Below are 14,251 nucleotides of genomic sequence, written 5' to 3'. Positions count from 1 at the left end.
ACCCCAAAAAAAAAACTGTTTTTTTAGACTAAATTTTTGACCGTCTCAGATTTCTTCCAAACTCACGGTATTGATTAAGCACATCCTGACTTACACAGGGGTGTGATTATTTTCAGCCTATCTCATCCCAAAGCTGAGATATGAGGACTAACGTAACTGGGATTTCCTCTCAATAGGTTTATTGATATTGAGTATATTGGAATTGAATTTATGAGCTTGTTATACGTCCAATAAAGCAAAATACAGATGCAATGTAGGATATATTGGACTGACTAGGCTTTTCTGATCACACCCTTCTACTTATGTGTTTACCTAGCTTCACTGGAAGTAAGAATCCTATCATGAAATTTACAGTTGTACATTTTATGCAGCACAACATGTCCCTATATCTCAGATTTGGGATGTGGTAGGGCAAAAATGACCACACCACTCTCTTCGCCAGGACCACCCTGACACACGGCGTGGGTTTGAAGAAGATCTGAGGAGGTCACATTTTTCACCCCCCAAAAAAAAAAACTAAGGGGCGTGTTTTTTTAGACAAAATTTTTGACCGTCTCAGATTTCTTCCAAACTCACGGTATTGATTAAGCATATCCTGACTTACACAGGGGTGTGATTATTTTCAGCCTATCTCATCCCAAAGCTGAGATATGAGGACTAACGTAACTGGGATTTCCTCTCAATAGGTTTATTGGTTCTGAGTATATTGGAATTGAATTTATGAGCTTGTTATACGTCCAATAAAGCAAAATACAGATGCAATGTAGGATATATTGGACTGACTAGGCTTTTCTGATCACACTCTTCTACTCATGTGTTTACCTAGCTTCACTGGAAGTAAGAATCCCATCATGAAATTTACAGTTATACATTTTATGCAGCACAACATGTCTCTATATCTCAGCTTTGGGATGTGGTAGGGCAAAAATGACCACACCACTCTCTTTGTAAAGATCTCCCTGACACACGGCGTGGGTTTGAAGAAGATCTGAGGAGGTCACATTTTACACCCAAAAAAAAAAACTTTGTGTTTTTTTAGACTAAATTTTTGACAATCTCAGATATCTTCCAAACTCACTGTATTGATTAAGCACATTCTGACTTACACAGGGGTGTGATTAATTTCAGCCTATCTCATCCCAAAGCTGAGATATGAGGACTAACGTAACTGGGATTTCCTCTCAATAGGTTTATTGGTATTGCGTATATTGGAATTGAATTTATGAGCTTGTTATACGTCCAATAAAGCAAAATACAGATGCAATGTAGGATATATTGGAGGGACTAGGCTTTTCTGATCACACCCTTCTACACGTGTGTTTACCTAGCTTTACTGGAAGTAGGAATCCCATCATGAAATTTACAGTTATATATTATTTATGCAGCACAATATGTCCCTATATCTCAGCTTTGGGATGTGGTAGGGCAAAAATGACCACACCACTCTCTTCGCCAGCACCACCCTGACACACGGCGTGGGTTTGAAGAAGATCTGAGGAGGTCACATTTTTCACCCAAAAAAAAACAAACTGTGTTTTTTTAGACTAAATTTTTGACCGTCTCAGATTTCTTCCAAACTCACGGCATTGATTAAGCACATCCTGACTTACACAGGGGTGTGATTATTTTCAGCCTATCTCATCCCAAAGCTGAGATATGAGGACTAACGTAACTGGGATTTCCTCTCAATAGGTTTATTGATATTGAGTATATTGGAATTGAATTTATGAGCTTGTTACACGTCCAATAAAGCAAAATACAGATGCATTTTAGGACATATTGGACTGACTAGGCTTTTCTGATCACACCCTTCTACACGTGTGTTTACCTAGCTTCACTGGAAGTAGGAATCCCATCATGAAATTTACAGTTATATATTATTTATGCAGGACAACATGTCCCTATATCTCAGCTTTGGGATGTGGTAGGGCAAAAATGACCACACCACTCTCTTTGACAGGACCTCCCTGACACACGGCGTTGGTTTGAAGAAGATCTGAGGAGGTCACATTTTTCACCCAAAAAAAAAAACTAAGGGGTACCCCTTTGTGTTTTTTTAGACTAAATTTTTGACCGTCTCAGATTTCTTCCAAACTCACGATGTTGATTCAACACATCCTGACTTACACAGGGGTGTGATTATTTTCAGCCTATCTCATCCCAAAGCTGAGATATGAGGACTAACGTAACTGGGATTTCCTCTCAAAAGGTTTATTGGTATTGAGTATATTGGAATTGAATTTATGAGCTTGTTTTACGTCCAATAAAGCAAAATACAGATGCAATGTAGGATATATTGGACTGACTAGGCTTTTCTGATCACACTCTTCTACTCATGTGTTTACCTAGCTTGACTGGAAGTAAGAATCCCATCATGAAATTTACAGTTATATATTATTTATGCAGCACAACATGTCCCTATATCTCAGCTTTGGGATGTGGTAGGGCAAAAATTACGACACCACTCTCTTTGTCAAGATCTCCCTGACACACGGCGTGGGTTTGAAGAAGATCTGAGGAGGTCACATTTTTCACCCAAAAAAAAAACAACTAAGGGGTACCCCTGTGTGTTTTTTTAGACAAAATTTTTGACCGTCTCAGATTTCTTCCAAACTCACTGTATTGATTAAGCACATCCTGACTTACACAGGGGTGTGATTATTTTCAGCCTATCTCATCCCAAAGCTGAGATATGAGAACTAACGTAACTGGGATTTCCTCTCAATAGGTTTATTGGTATTGAGTATATTGGAATTGAATTTATGAGCTTGTTATACGTCCAATAAAGCAAAATACAGATGCAATGTAGGATATATTGGAGGGACTAGGCTCTTCTGATCACACCCTTCTACACGTGTGTTTACCTAGCTTCACTGGAAGTAGCAGTCCCATCATGAAATTTACAGTTATACATTATTTATGCAGCACAACATGTCCCTATATCTCAGCTTTGGGATGTGGTAGGGCAAAAATGACCACACGACTCACTTTGCCAGGACCACCCTGACACACGGCGTGGGTTTGAAGAAGATCTGAGGAGGTCACATTTTTCACCCAAAAAAACAACAACTAAGGGGTACCCCTGTGTGTTTTTTTAGACTAAATTTTTGACCGTCTCAGATTTCTTCTAAACCCACGATGTTGATTAAGCACATCCTGACTTACACAGGGCTGTGATTATTTTCAGCCTATCTCATCCCAAAGCTGAGATATGAGGACTAACGTAACTGGGATTTCCTCTCAATAGGTTTATTGGTATTGAGTATATTGGAATTGAATTTATGAGCTTGTTATACGCCCAATAAAGCAAAATACAGATGCAATGTAGGATATATTGGACTGACTAGGCTTTTCTGATCACACCCTTCTACACGTTTGTTTACCTAGCTTCACTGGAAGTAGGAATCCCATCATGAAATTTACAGTTATATATTATTTATGCAGCACAACATGTCCCTATATCTCAGCTTTGGGATGTGGTAGGGCAAAAATTACCACACCACTCTCTTTGTCAAGATCTCCCTGACACACGGCGTGGGTTTGAAGAAGATCTGAGGAGGTCACATTTTTCACCCAAAAAAAAAAACTGTTTTTTTAGACAAAATTTTTGACCGTCTCAGATTTCTTCCAAACTCACGGCATTGATTAAGCACATCCTGACTTACACAGGGGTGTGATTATTTTCAGCCTATCTCATCCCAAAGCTGAGATATGAGGACTAACGTAACTGGGATTTCCTCTCAATAGGTTTATTGATATTGAGTATATTGGAATTGAATTTATGAGCTTGTTATACGTCCAATAAAGCAAAATACAGATGCAATGTAGGATATATTGGACTGACTAGGCTTTTCTGATCACACCCTTCTACTTATGTGTTTACCTAGCTTCACTGGAAGTAAGAATCCTATCATGAAATTTACAGTTGTACATTTTATGCAGCACAACATGTCCCTATATCTCAGCTTTGGGATGTGGTAGGGCAAAAATGACCACACCACTCTCTTCGCCAGGACCACCCTGACACACGGCGTGGGTTTGAAGAAGATCTGAGGAGGTCACATTTTTCACCCCCCCCAAAAAAAACTAAGGGGTGCCCCTGCGTGTTTTTTTAGACTAAATTTTTGACCGTCTCAGATTTCTTCCAAACTCACGGTATTGATTAAGCATATCCTGACTTACACAGGGGTGTGATTATATTCAGCCTATCTCATCCCAAATTGAGATATGAGGACTAACGTAACTGGGATTTCCTCTCAATAGGTTTATTGGTATTGAGTATATTGGAATTGAATTTATGAGCTTGTTATACGTCCAATAAAGCAAAATACAGATGCAATGTAGGATATATTGGACTGACTAGGCTTTTCTGATCACACTTTTCTACTCATGTGTTTACCTAGCTTCACTGGAAGTAAGAATCCCATCATGAAATTTACAGTTATACATTTTATGCAGCACAACATGTCTCTATATCTCAGCTTTGGGATGTGGTAGGGCAAAAATGACCACACCACTCTCTTTGTCAAGATCTCCCTGACACACAGCGTGGGTTTGAAGAAGATCTGAGGAGGTCACATTTTTCACCCAAAAAAAAAAAACTTTGTGCTTTTTTAGACTAAATTTTTGACCGTCTCAGATATCTTCCAAACTCACGATGTTGATTAAGCACATCCTGACTTACACAGGGGTGTGATTATTTTCAGCCTATCTCATCCCAAAGCTGAGATATGAGGACTAACGTAACTGGGATTTCCTCTCAATAGGTTTATTGGTATTGAGAATATTGGAATTGAATTTATGAGCTTGTTATACGTCCAATAAAGCAAAATACAGATGCAATGTAGGATATATTGGACTGACTAGGCTTTTCTGATCACACCCTTCTACTCATGTGTTTACCTAGCTTCACTGGAAGTAAGAATCCTATCATGAAATTTACAGTTGTACATTTTATGCAGCACAACATGTCCCTATATCTCAGCTTTGGGATGTGGTAGGGCAAAAATGACCACACCACTCTCTTCGCCAGGACCACCCTGACACACGGCGTGGGTTTGAAGAAGATCTGAGGAGGTCACATTTTTCACCCCCCCCAAAAAAAACTAAGGGGTACCCCTGCGTGTTTTTTTAGACTAAATTTTTGACCGTCTCAGATTTCTTCCAAACTCACGGTATTGATTAAGCATATCCTGACTTACACAGGGGTGTGATTATATTCAGCCTATCTCATCCCAAATTGAGATATGAGGACTAACGTAACTGGGATTTCCTCTCAATAGGTTTATTGGTATTGAGTATAATGGAATTGAATTTATGAGCTTGTTATACGTCCAATAAAGCAAAATACAGATGCAATGTAGGATATATTGGAGGGACTAGGCTTTTCTGATCAAACCCTTCTACACGTGTGTTTACCTAGCTTCACTGGAAGTAGGAATCCCATCATGAAATTTACAGTTATATATTATTTATGCAGCACAACATGTCCCTATATCTCAGCTTTGGGATGTGGTAGGGCAAAAATGACCACACCACTCACTTCGCCAGGACCACCCTGACACACGGCGTGGGTTTGAAGAAGATCTGAGGAGGTCACATTTTTCACCCAAAAAAAAAAAAAAACTAAGGGGTACCCCTGCGTGTTTTTTTAGACTAAACTTTTGACCATCTCAGATTTCTTCCAAACTCATGATGTTGATTAAGCACATCCTGACTTACACAGGGGTGTGATTATTTTCAGCCTATCTCATCCCAAAGCTGAGATATGAGGACTAACGTAACTGGGATTTCCTCTCAATAGGTTTATTGGTATTGAGTATATTGGAATTGAAGTTATGAGATTGTTATACGTCCAATAAAGCAAAATACAGATGCAATTTAGGATATATTGGACTGACTAGGCTTTTCTGATCACACCCTTCTACACGTGTGATTACCTAGCTTCACTGGAAGTAGGAATCCCATCATGAAATTTACAGTTATATATTATTTATGCAGCACAACATGTCTCTATATCTCAGCTTTGGGATGTGGTAGGGCAAAAATGACCACACCACTCTCTTTTTTAGGACCACCCTGACACACGGCGTGGGTTTGAAGAAGATCTGAGGAGGTCACATCTTTCACCCCCCCAAAAAAAAACTAAGGGGTACCCCTGCGTGTTTTTTTAGACTAAATTTTTGACCGTCTCAGATTTCTTCCAAACTCACGATGTTGATTAAGCACCTCCTGACTTACAAAGGGCTGTGATTAATTTCAGCCTATCTCATCCCAAAGCTGAGATATGAGGACTAACGTAACTGGGATTTCCTCTCAATAGGTTTATTAGTATTGAGTATATTGGAATTGAAGTTATTAGCTTGTTATACGTCCAATAAAGCAAAATACAGATGGAATGTAGGATATATTGGACTGACTAGGCTTTTCTGATCACACCCTTCTACACGTGTGTTTACCTAGCTTCACTGGAAGTAGGAATCCCATCATGAAATTTACAGTTATATATTATTTATGCAGCACAACATGTCCCTACATCTCAGCTTTGGGATGTGGTAGGGCAAAAATGACCACAACACGCTCTTCGCCAGGACTACCCTGACACACGGCGTGGGTTTGAAGAAGATTTCAGGAGGTCACATTTTTCACCCAAAAAAAAAAACAACTAAGGGGTACCCCTTTGTGTTTTTTTAGACTAAATTTTTGACCGTCTCAGATTTCTTCCAAACTCACGATGTTGATTCAGCACATCCTGACTTACACAGGGGGGTGATTATTTTCAGCCTATCTCATCCCAAAGCTGAGATATGAGGACTAACGTAACTGGGATTTCCTCTCAAAAGGTTTATTGGTATTGAGTATATTGGAATTGAATTTATGAGCTAGTTTTACGTCCAATAAAGCAAAATACAGATGCAATGTAGGATATATTGGAGGGACTAGGCTTTTCTGATCACACCCTTCTACACGTGTGTTTACCTAGCTTCACTGGAAGTAGGAATCCCATCATGAAATTTACAGTTATATATTATTTATGCAGCACAACATGTCCCTATATCTCAGCTTTGGGATGTGGTAGGGCAAAAATGACCACACCACTCACTTCGCCAGGACCACCCTGACACACGGCGTGGGTTTGAAGAAGATCTGAGGAGGTCACATTTTTCACCCAAAAAAAAAACAAAACTAAGGGGTACCCCTGCGTGTTTTTTTAGACTAAATTTTTGACCGCCTCAGATTTCTTCCAAACTCACGATGTTGATTAAGCACCTCCTGACTTACAAAGGGCTGTGATTATTTTCAGCCTATCTCATCCCAAAGCTGAGATATGAGGACTAACGTAACTGGGATTTCCTCTCAATAGGTTTATTGGTATTGAGTATATTGGAATTGAAGTTATTAGCTTGTTATACGTCCAATAAAGCAAAATACAGATGGAATGTAGGATATATTGGACTGACTAGGCTTTTCTGATCACACCCTTCTACACGTGTGTTTACCTAGCTTCACTGGAAGTAGGAATCCCATCATGAAATTTACAGTTATATATTATTTATGCAGCACAACATGTCCCTACATCTCAGCTTTGGGATGTGGTAGGGCAAAAATGACCACAACACGCTCTTCGCCAGGACTACCCTGACACACGGCGTGGGTTTGAAGAAGATCTGAGGAGGTCACATTTTTCACCCAAAAAAAAAAATAACTAAGGGTTACCCCTTTGTGTTTTTTTAGACTAAATTTTTGACCGTCTCAGATTTCTTCCAAACTCACTGTATTGATTAAGCACATCCTGACTTACACAGGGGTGTGATTATTTTCAGCCTATCTCATCCCAAAGCTGAGATATGAGAACTAACGTAACTGGGATTTCCTCTCAATAGGTTTATTGGTATTGAGTATATTGGAATTGAATTTATGAGCTTGTTATACGTCCAATAAAGCAAAATACAGATGCAATGTAGGATATATTGGAGGGACTAGGCTTTTCTGATCACACCCTTCTACACGTGTGTTTACCTAGCTTCACTGGAAGTAGCAGTCCCATCATGAAATTTACAGTTATACATTATTTATGCAGCACAACATGTCCCTATATCTCAGCTTTGGGATGTGGTAGGGCAAAAATGACCACACCACTCACTTTGCCAGGACCACCCTGACACACGGCGTGGGTTTGAAGAAGATCTGAGGAGGTCACATTTTTCACCCAAAAAAACAACAACTAAGGGGTACCCCTGTGTGTTTTTTTAGACTAAATTTTTGACCGTCTCAGATTTCTTCTAAACCCACGATGTTGATTAAGCACATCCTGACTTACACAGGGGTGTGATTATTTTCAGCCTATCTCATCCCAAAGCTGAGATATGAGGACTAACGTAACTGGGATTTCCTCTCAATAGGTTTATTGATTTTTAGTATATTGGAATTGAATTTATGAGCTTGTTATACGTCCAATAAAGCAAAATACAGATGCAATGTAGGATATATTGGACTGACTAGGCTTTTCTGATCACACCCTTCTACACGTGTGTTTACCTAGCTTCACTGGAAGTAGGAATCCCATCATGAAATTTACAGTTATATATTATTTATGCAGCACAACATGTCCCTATATCTCAGCTTTGGGATGTGGTAGGGCAAAAATGACCACACCACTCACTTCGCCAGGACCACCCTGACACACGGCGTGGGTTTGAAGAAGATCTGAGGAGGTCACATTTTTCACCCAAAAAAAAAAACAAAACTAAGGGGTACCCCTGCGTGTTTTTTTAGACTAAATTTTTGACCGCCTCAGATTTCTTCCAAACTCACGATGTTGATTAAGCACCTCCTGACTTACAAAGGGCTGTGATTATTTTCAGCCTATCTCATCCCAAAGCTGAGATATGAGGACTAACGTAACTGGGATTTCCTCTCAATAGGTTTATTGGTATTGAGTATATTGGAATTGAAGTTATTAGCTTGTTATACGTCCAATAAAGCAAAATACAGATGGAATGTAGGATATATTGGACTGACTAGGCTTTTCTGATCACACCCTTCTACACGTGTGTTTACCTAGCTTCACTGGAAGTAGGAATCCCATCATGAAATTTACAGTTATATATTATTTATGCAGCACAACATGTCCCTACATCTCAGCTTTGGGATGTGGTAGGGCAAAAATGACCACAACACGCTCTTCGCCAGGACTACCCTGACACACGGCGTGGGTTTGAAGAAGATCTGAGGAGGTCACATTTTTCACCCAAAAAAAAAAATAACTAAGGGGTACCCCTTTGTGTTTTTTTAGACTAAATTTTTGACCGTCTCAGATTTCTTCCAAACTCACTGTATTGATTAAGCACATCCTGACTTACACAGGGGTGTGATTATTTTCAGCCTATCTCATCCCAAAGCTGAGATATGAGAACTAACGTAACTGGGATTTCCTCTCAATAGGTTTATTGGTATTGAGTATATTGGAATTGAATTTATGAGCTTGTTATACGTCCAATAAAGCAAAATACAGATGCAATGTAGGATATATTGGAGGGACTAGGCTTTTCTGATCACACCCTTCTACACGTGTGTTTACCTAGCTTCACTGGAAGTAGCAGTCCCATCATGAAATTTACAGTTATACATTATTTATGCAGCACAACATGTCCCTATATCTCAGCTTTGGGATGTGGTAGGGCAAAAATGACCACACCACTCACTTTGCCAGGACCACCCTGACACACGGCGTGGGTTTGAAGAAGATCTGAGGAGGTCACATTTTTCACCCAAAAAAACAACAACTAAGGGGTACCCCTGTGTGTTTTTTTAGACTAAATTTTTGACCGCCTCAGATTTCTTCCAAACTCACGATGTTGATTAAGCACCTCCTGACTTACAAAGGGCTGTGATTATTTTCAGCCTATCTCATCCCAAAGCTGAGATATGAGGACTAACGTAACTGGGATTTCCTCTCAATAGGTTTATTGGTATTGAGTATATTGGAATTGAAGTTATTAGCTTGTTATACGTCCAATAAAGCAAAATACAGATGGAATGTAGGATATATTGGACTGACTAGGCTTTTCTGATCACACCCTTCTACACGTGTGTTTACCTAGCTTCACTGGAAGTAGGAATCCCATCATGAAATTTACAGTTATATATTATTTATGCAGCACAACATGTCCCTACATCTCAGCTTTGGGATGTGGTAGGGCAAAAATGACCACAACACGCTCTTCGCCAGGACTACCCTGACACACGGCGTGGGTTTGAAGAAGATCTGAGGAGGTCACATTTTTCACCCAAAAAAAAAAATAACTAAGGGGTACCCCTTTGTGTTTTTTTAGACTAAATTTTTGACCGTCTCAGATTTCTTCCAAACTCACTGTATTGATTAAGCACATCCTGACTTACACAGGGGTGTGATTATTTTCAGCCTATCTCATCCCAAAGCTGAGATATGAGAACTAACGTAACTGGGATTTCCTCTCAATAGGTTTATTGGTATTGAGTATATTGGAATTGAATTTATGAGCTTGTTATACGTCCAATAAAGCAAAATACAGATGCAATGTAGGATATATTGGAGGGACTAGGCTTTTCTGATCACACCCTTCTACACGTGTGTTTACCTAGCTTCACTGGAAGTAGCAGTCCCATCATGAAATTTACAGTTATACATTATTTATGCAGCACAACATGTCCCTATATCTCAGCTTTGGGATGTGGTAGGGCAAAAATGACCACACCACTCACTTTGCCAGGACCACCCTGACACACGGCGTGGGTTTGAAGAAGATCTGAGGAGGTCACATTTTTCACCCAAAAAAACAACAACTAAGGGGTACCCCTGTGTGTTTTTTTAGACTAAATTTTTGACCGTCTCAGATTTCTTCTAAACCCACGATGTTGATTAAGCACATCCTGACTTACACAGGGGTGTGATTATTTTCAGCCTATCTCATCCCAAAGCTGAGATATGAGGACTAACGTAACTGGGATTTCCTCTCAATAGGTTTATTGATATTGAGTATATTGGAATTGAATTTATGAGCTTGCTATACGTCCAATAAAGCAAAATACAGATGCAATGTAGGATATATTGGACTGACTAGGCTTTTCTGATCACACCCTTCTACTCATGTGTTTACCTAGCTTCACTGGAAGTAGGAATCCCATCATGAAATTTACAGTTATATATTATTTATGCAGCACAACATGTCCCTACATCTCAGCTTTGGGATGTGGTAGGGCAAAAATGACCACAACACGCTCTTCGCCAGGACTACCCTGACACACGGCGTGGGTTTGAAGAAGATCTGAGGAGGTCACATTTTTCACCCAAAAAAAAAAATAACTAAGGGGTACCCCTTTGTGTTTTTTTAGACTAAATTTTTGACCGTCTCAGATTTCTTCCAAACTCACTGTATTGATTAAGCACATCCTGACTTACACAGGGGTGTGATTATTTTCAGCCTATCTCATCCCAAAGCTGAGATATGAGAACTAACGTAACTGGGATTTCCTCTCAATAGGTTTATTGGTATTGAGTATATTGGAATTGAATTTATGAGCTTGTTATACGTCCAATAAAGCAAAATACAGATGCAATGTAGGATATATTGGAGGGACTAGGCTTTTCTGATCACACCCTTCTACACGTGTGTTTACCTAGCTTCACTGGAAGTAGCAGTCCCATCATGAAATTTACAGTTATACATTATTTATGCAGCACAACATGTCCCTATATCTCAGCTTTGGGATGTGGTAGGGCAAAAATGACCACACCACTCACTTTGCCAGGACCACCCTGACACACGGAGTGGGTTTGAAGAAGATCTGAGGAGGTCACATTTTTCACCCAAAAAAACAACAACTAAGGGGTACCCCTGTGTGTTTTTTTAGACTAAATTTTTGACCGTCTCAGATTTCTTCTAAACCCACGATGTTGATTAAGCACATCCTGACTTACACAGGGGTGTGATTATTTTCAGCCTATCTCATCCCAAAGCTGAGATATGAGGACTAACGTAACTGGGATTTCCTCTCAATAGGTTTATTGATTTTTAGTATATTGGAATTGAATTTATGAGCTTGCTATACGTCCAATAAAGCAAAATACAGATGCAATGTAGGATATATTGGACTGACTAGGCTTTTCTGATCAAACCCTTCTACTCATGTGTTTACCTAGCTTCACTGGAAGTAAGAATCCTACCATGAAATTTACAGTTGTACATTTTATGCAGCACAACATGTCCCTATATCTCAGCTTTGGGATGTGGTAGGGCAAAAATGACCACACCACTCTCTTTGTCAAGATCTCCCTGACACACAGCGTGGGTTTGAAGAAGATCTGAGGAGGTCACATTTTTCACCCAAAAAAAAAAACTAAGGGGTACCCCTGTGTGTTTTTTTAGACAAAATTTTTGACCGTCTCAGATTTCTTCTAAACCCACGATGTTGATTAAGCACATCCTGACTTACACAGGGGTGTGATTATTTTCAGCCTATCTCATCCCAAAGCTGAGATATGAGGACTAACGTAACTGGGATTTCCTCTCAATAGGTTTATTGATATTGAGTATATTGGAATTGAATTTATGAGCTTGCTATACGTCCAATAAAGCAAAATACAGATGCAATGTAGGATATATTGGACTGACTAGGCTTTTCTGATCACACCCTTCTACTCATGTGTTTACCTAGCTTCACTGGAAGTAAGAATCCTATCATGAAATTTACAGTTGTACATTTTATGCAGCACAACATGTCCCTATATCTCAGCTTTGGGATGTGGTAGGGCAAAAATGACCACACCACGCTCTTCGCCAGGACCACCCTGACACACGGCGTGGGTTTGAAGAAGATTTCAGGAGGTCACATTTTTCACCCAAAAAAAAACAACATTGTATTTTTTTAGACTAAATTTTTGACCGTCTCCGATTTCTTCCAAACTCACGATGTTGATTCAGCACATCCTGACTTACACAGGGGTGTGATTATTTTCAGCCTATCTCATCCCAAAGCTGAGATATGAGGACTAACGTAACTGGGATTTCCTCTCAATAGGTTTATTGGTATTGAGTATATTGGAATTGAATTTATGAGCTTGTTATACGTCCAATAAAGCAAAATACAGATGCAATGTAGGATATATTGGACTGACTAGGCTTTTCTGATCACACTCTTCTACTCATGTGTTTACCTAGCTTCACTGGAAGTAAGATTCCCATCATGAAATTTACAGTTATACATTTTATGCAGCACAACATGTCTCTATATCTCAGCTTTGGGATGTGGTAGGGCAAAAATGACCACACCACTCTCTTTTTTAGGACCACCCTGACACACGGCGTGGGTTTGAAGAAGATCTGAGGAGGTCACATCTTTCACCCCCCCAAAAAAAAACTAAGGGGTACCCCTGTGTGTTTTTTTAGACAAAATTTTTGACCGTCTCAGATTTCTTCCAAACTCACTGTATTGATTAAGCACATCCTGACTTACACAGGGGTGTGATTAATTTCAGCCTATCTCATCCCAAAACTGAGATATGAGAACTAACGTAACTGGGATTTCCTCTCAATAGGTTTATTGGTATTGAGTATATTGGAATTGAATTTATGAGCGTGTTATACATCCAATAAAGCAAAATACAGATGCAATGTAGGATATATTGGACTGACTAGGCTTTTCTGATCACACCCTTCTACACGTGTGTTTACCTAGCTTCACTGGAAGTAGGAATCCCATCATGAAATTTACAGTTATATATTATGTATGCAGCACAACATGTCCCTATATCTCAGCTTTGGGATGTGGTAGGGCAAAAACTACCACACCACTCTCTTTGTCAAGATCTCCCTGACACACGGCGTGGGTTTGAAGAAGATCTGAGGAGGTCACATTTTTCACCCAAAAAAAAAAACTGTTTTTTTAGACAAAATTTTTGACCGTCTCAGATTTCTTCCAAACTCACGGCATTGATTAAGCACATCCTGACTTACACAGGGGTGTGATTATTTTCAGCCTATCTCATCCCAAAGCTGAGATATGAGGACTAACGTAACTGGGATTTCCTCTCAATAGGTTTATTGATATTGAGTATATTGGAATTGAATTTATGAGCTTGTTATACGTCCAATAAAGCAAAATACAGATGCAATGTAGGATATATTGGACTGACTAGGCTTTTCTGATCACACCCTTCTACTTATGTGTTTACCTAGCTTCACTGGAAGTAAGAATCCTATCATGAAATTTA

At 39.4% G+C, this 14,251-nt stretch overlaps 1 protein-coding gene across 1 annotated transcript in view; it reads left to right on the top strand.

Moving 5' to 3' along the window:
* si:dkey-81j8.6 (STE20-like serine/threonine-protein kinase) overlaps positions 1-11,189 on the top strand; it is a 54,811-nt gene extending 43,622 nt beyond the window's left edge. The window contains exon 20 of the transcript XR_010798311.1: positions 11,103-11,189. The gene's annotated coding sequence lies outside the window, so the exon portion shown is untranslated. The remainder of the gene's footprint in view (positions 1-11,102) is intronic.
* The last annotated feature ends 3,062 nt before the right edge of the window (positions 11,190-14,251 follow it).

Source organism: Hoplias malabaricus, unplaced genomic scaffold (genome assembly GCF_029633855.1).
Source record: "Hoplias malabaricus isolate fHopMal1 unplaced genomic scaffold, fHopMal1.hap1 scaffold_64, whole genome shotgun sequence".
NCBI lineage: Eukaryota > Metazoa > Chordata > Actinopteri > Characiformes > Erythrinidae > Hoplias > Hoplias malabaricus.
Note: the sequence above shows the minus strand (reverse complement) of the source record. Positions and strands in the feature narration are given on the sequence as shown.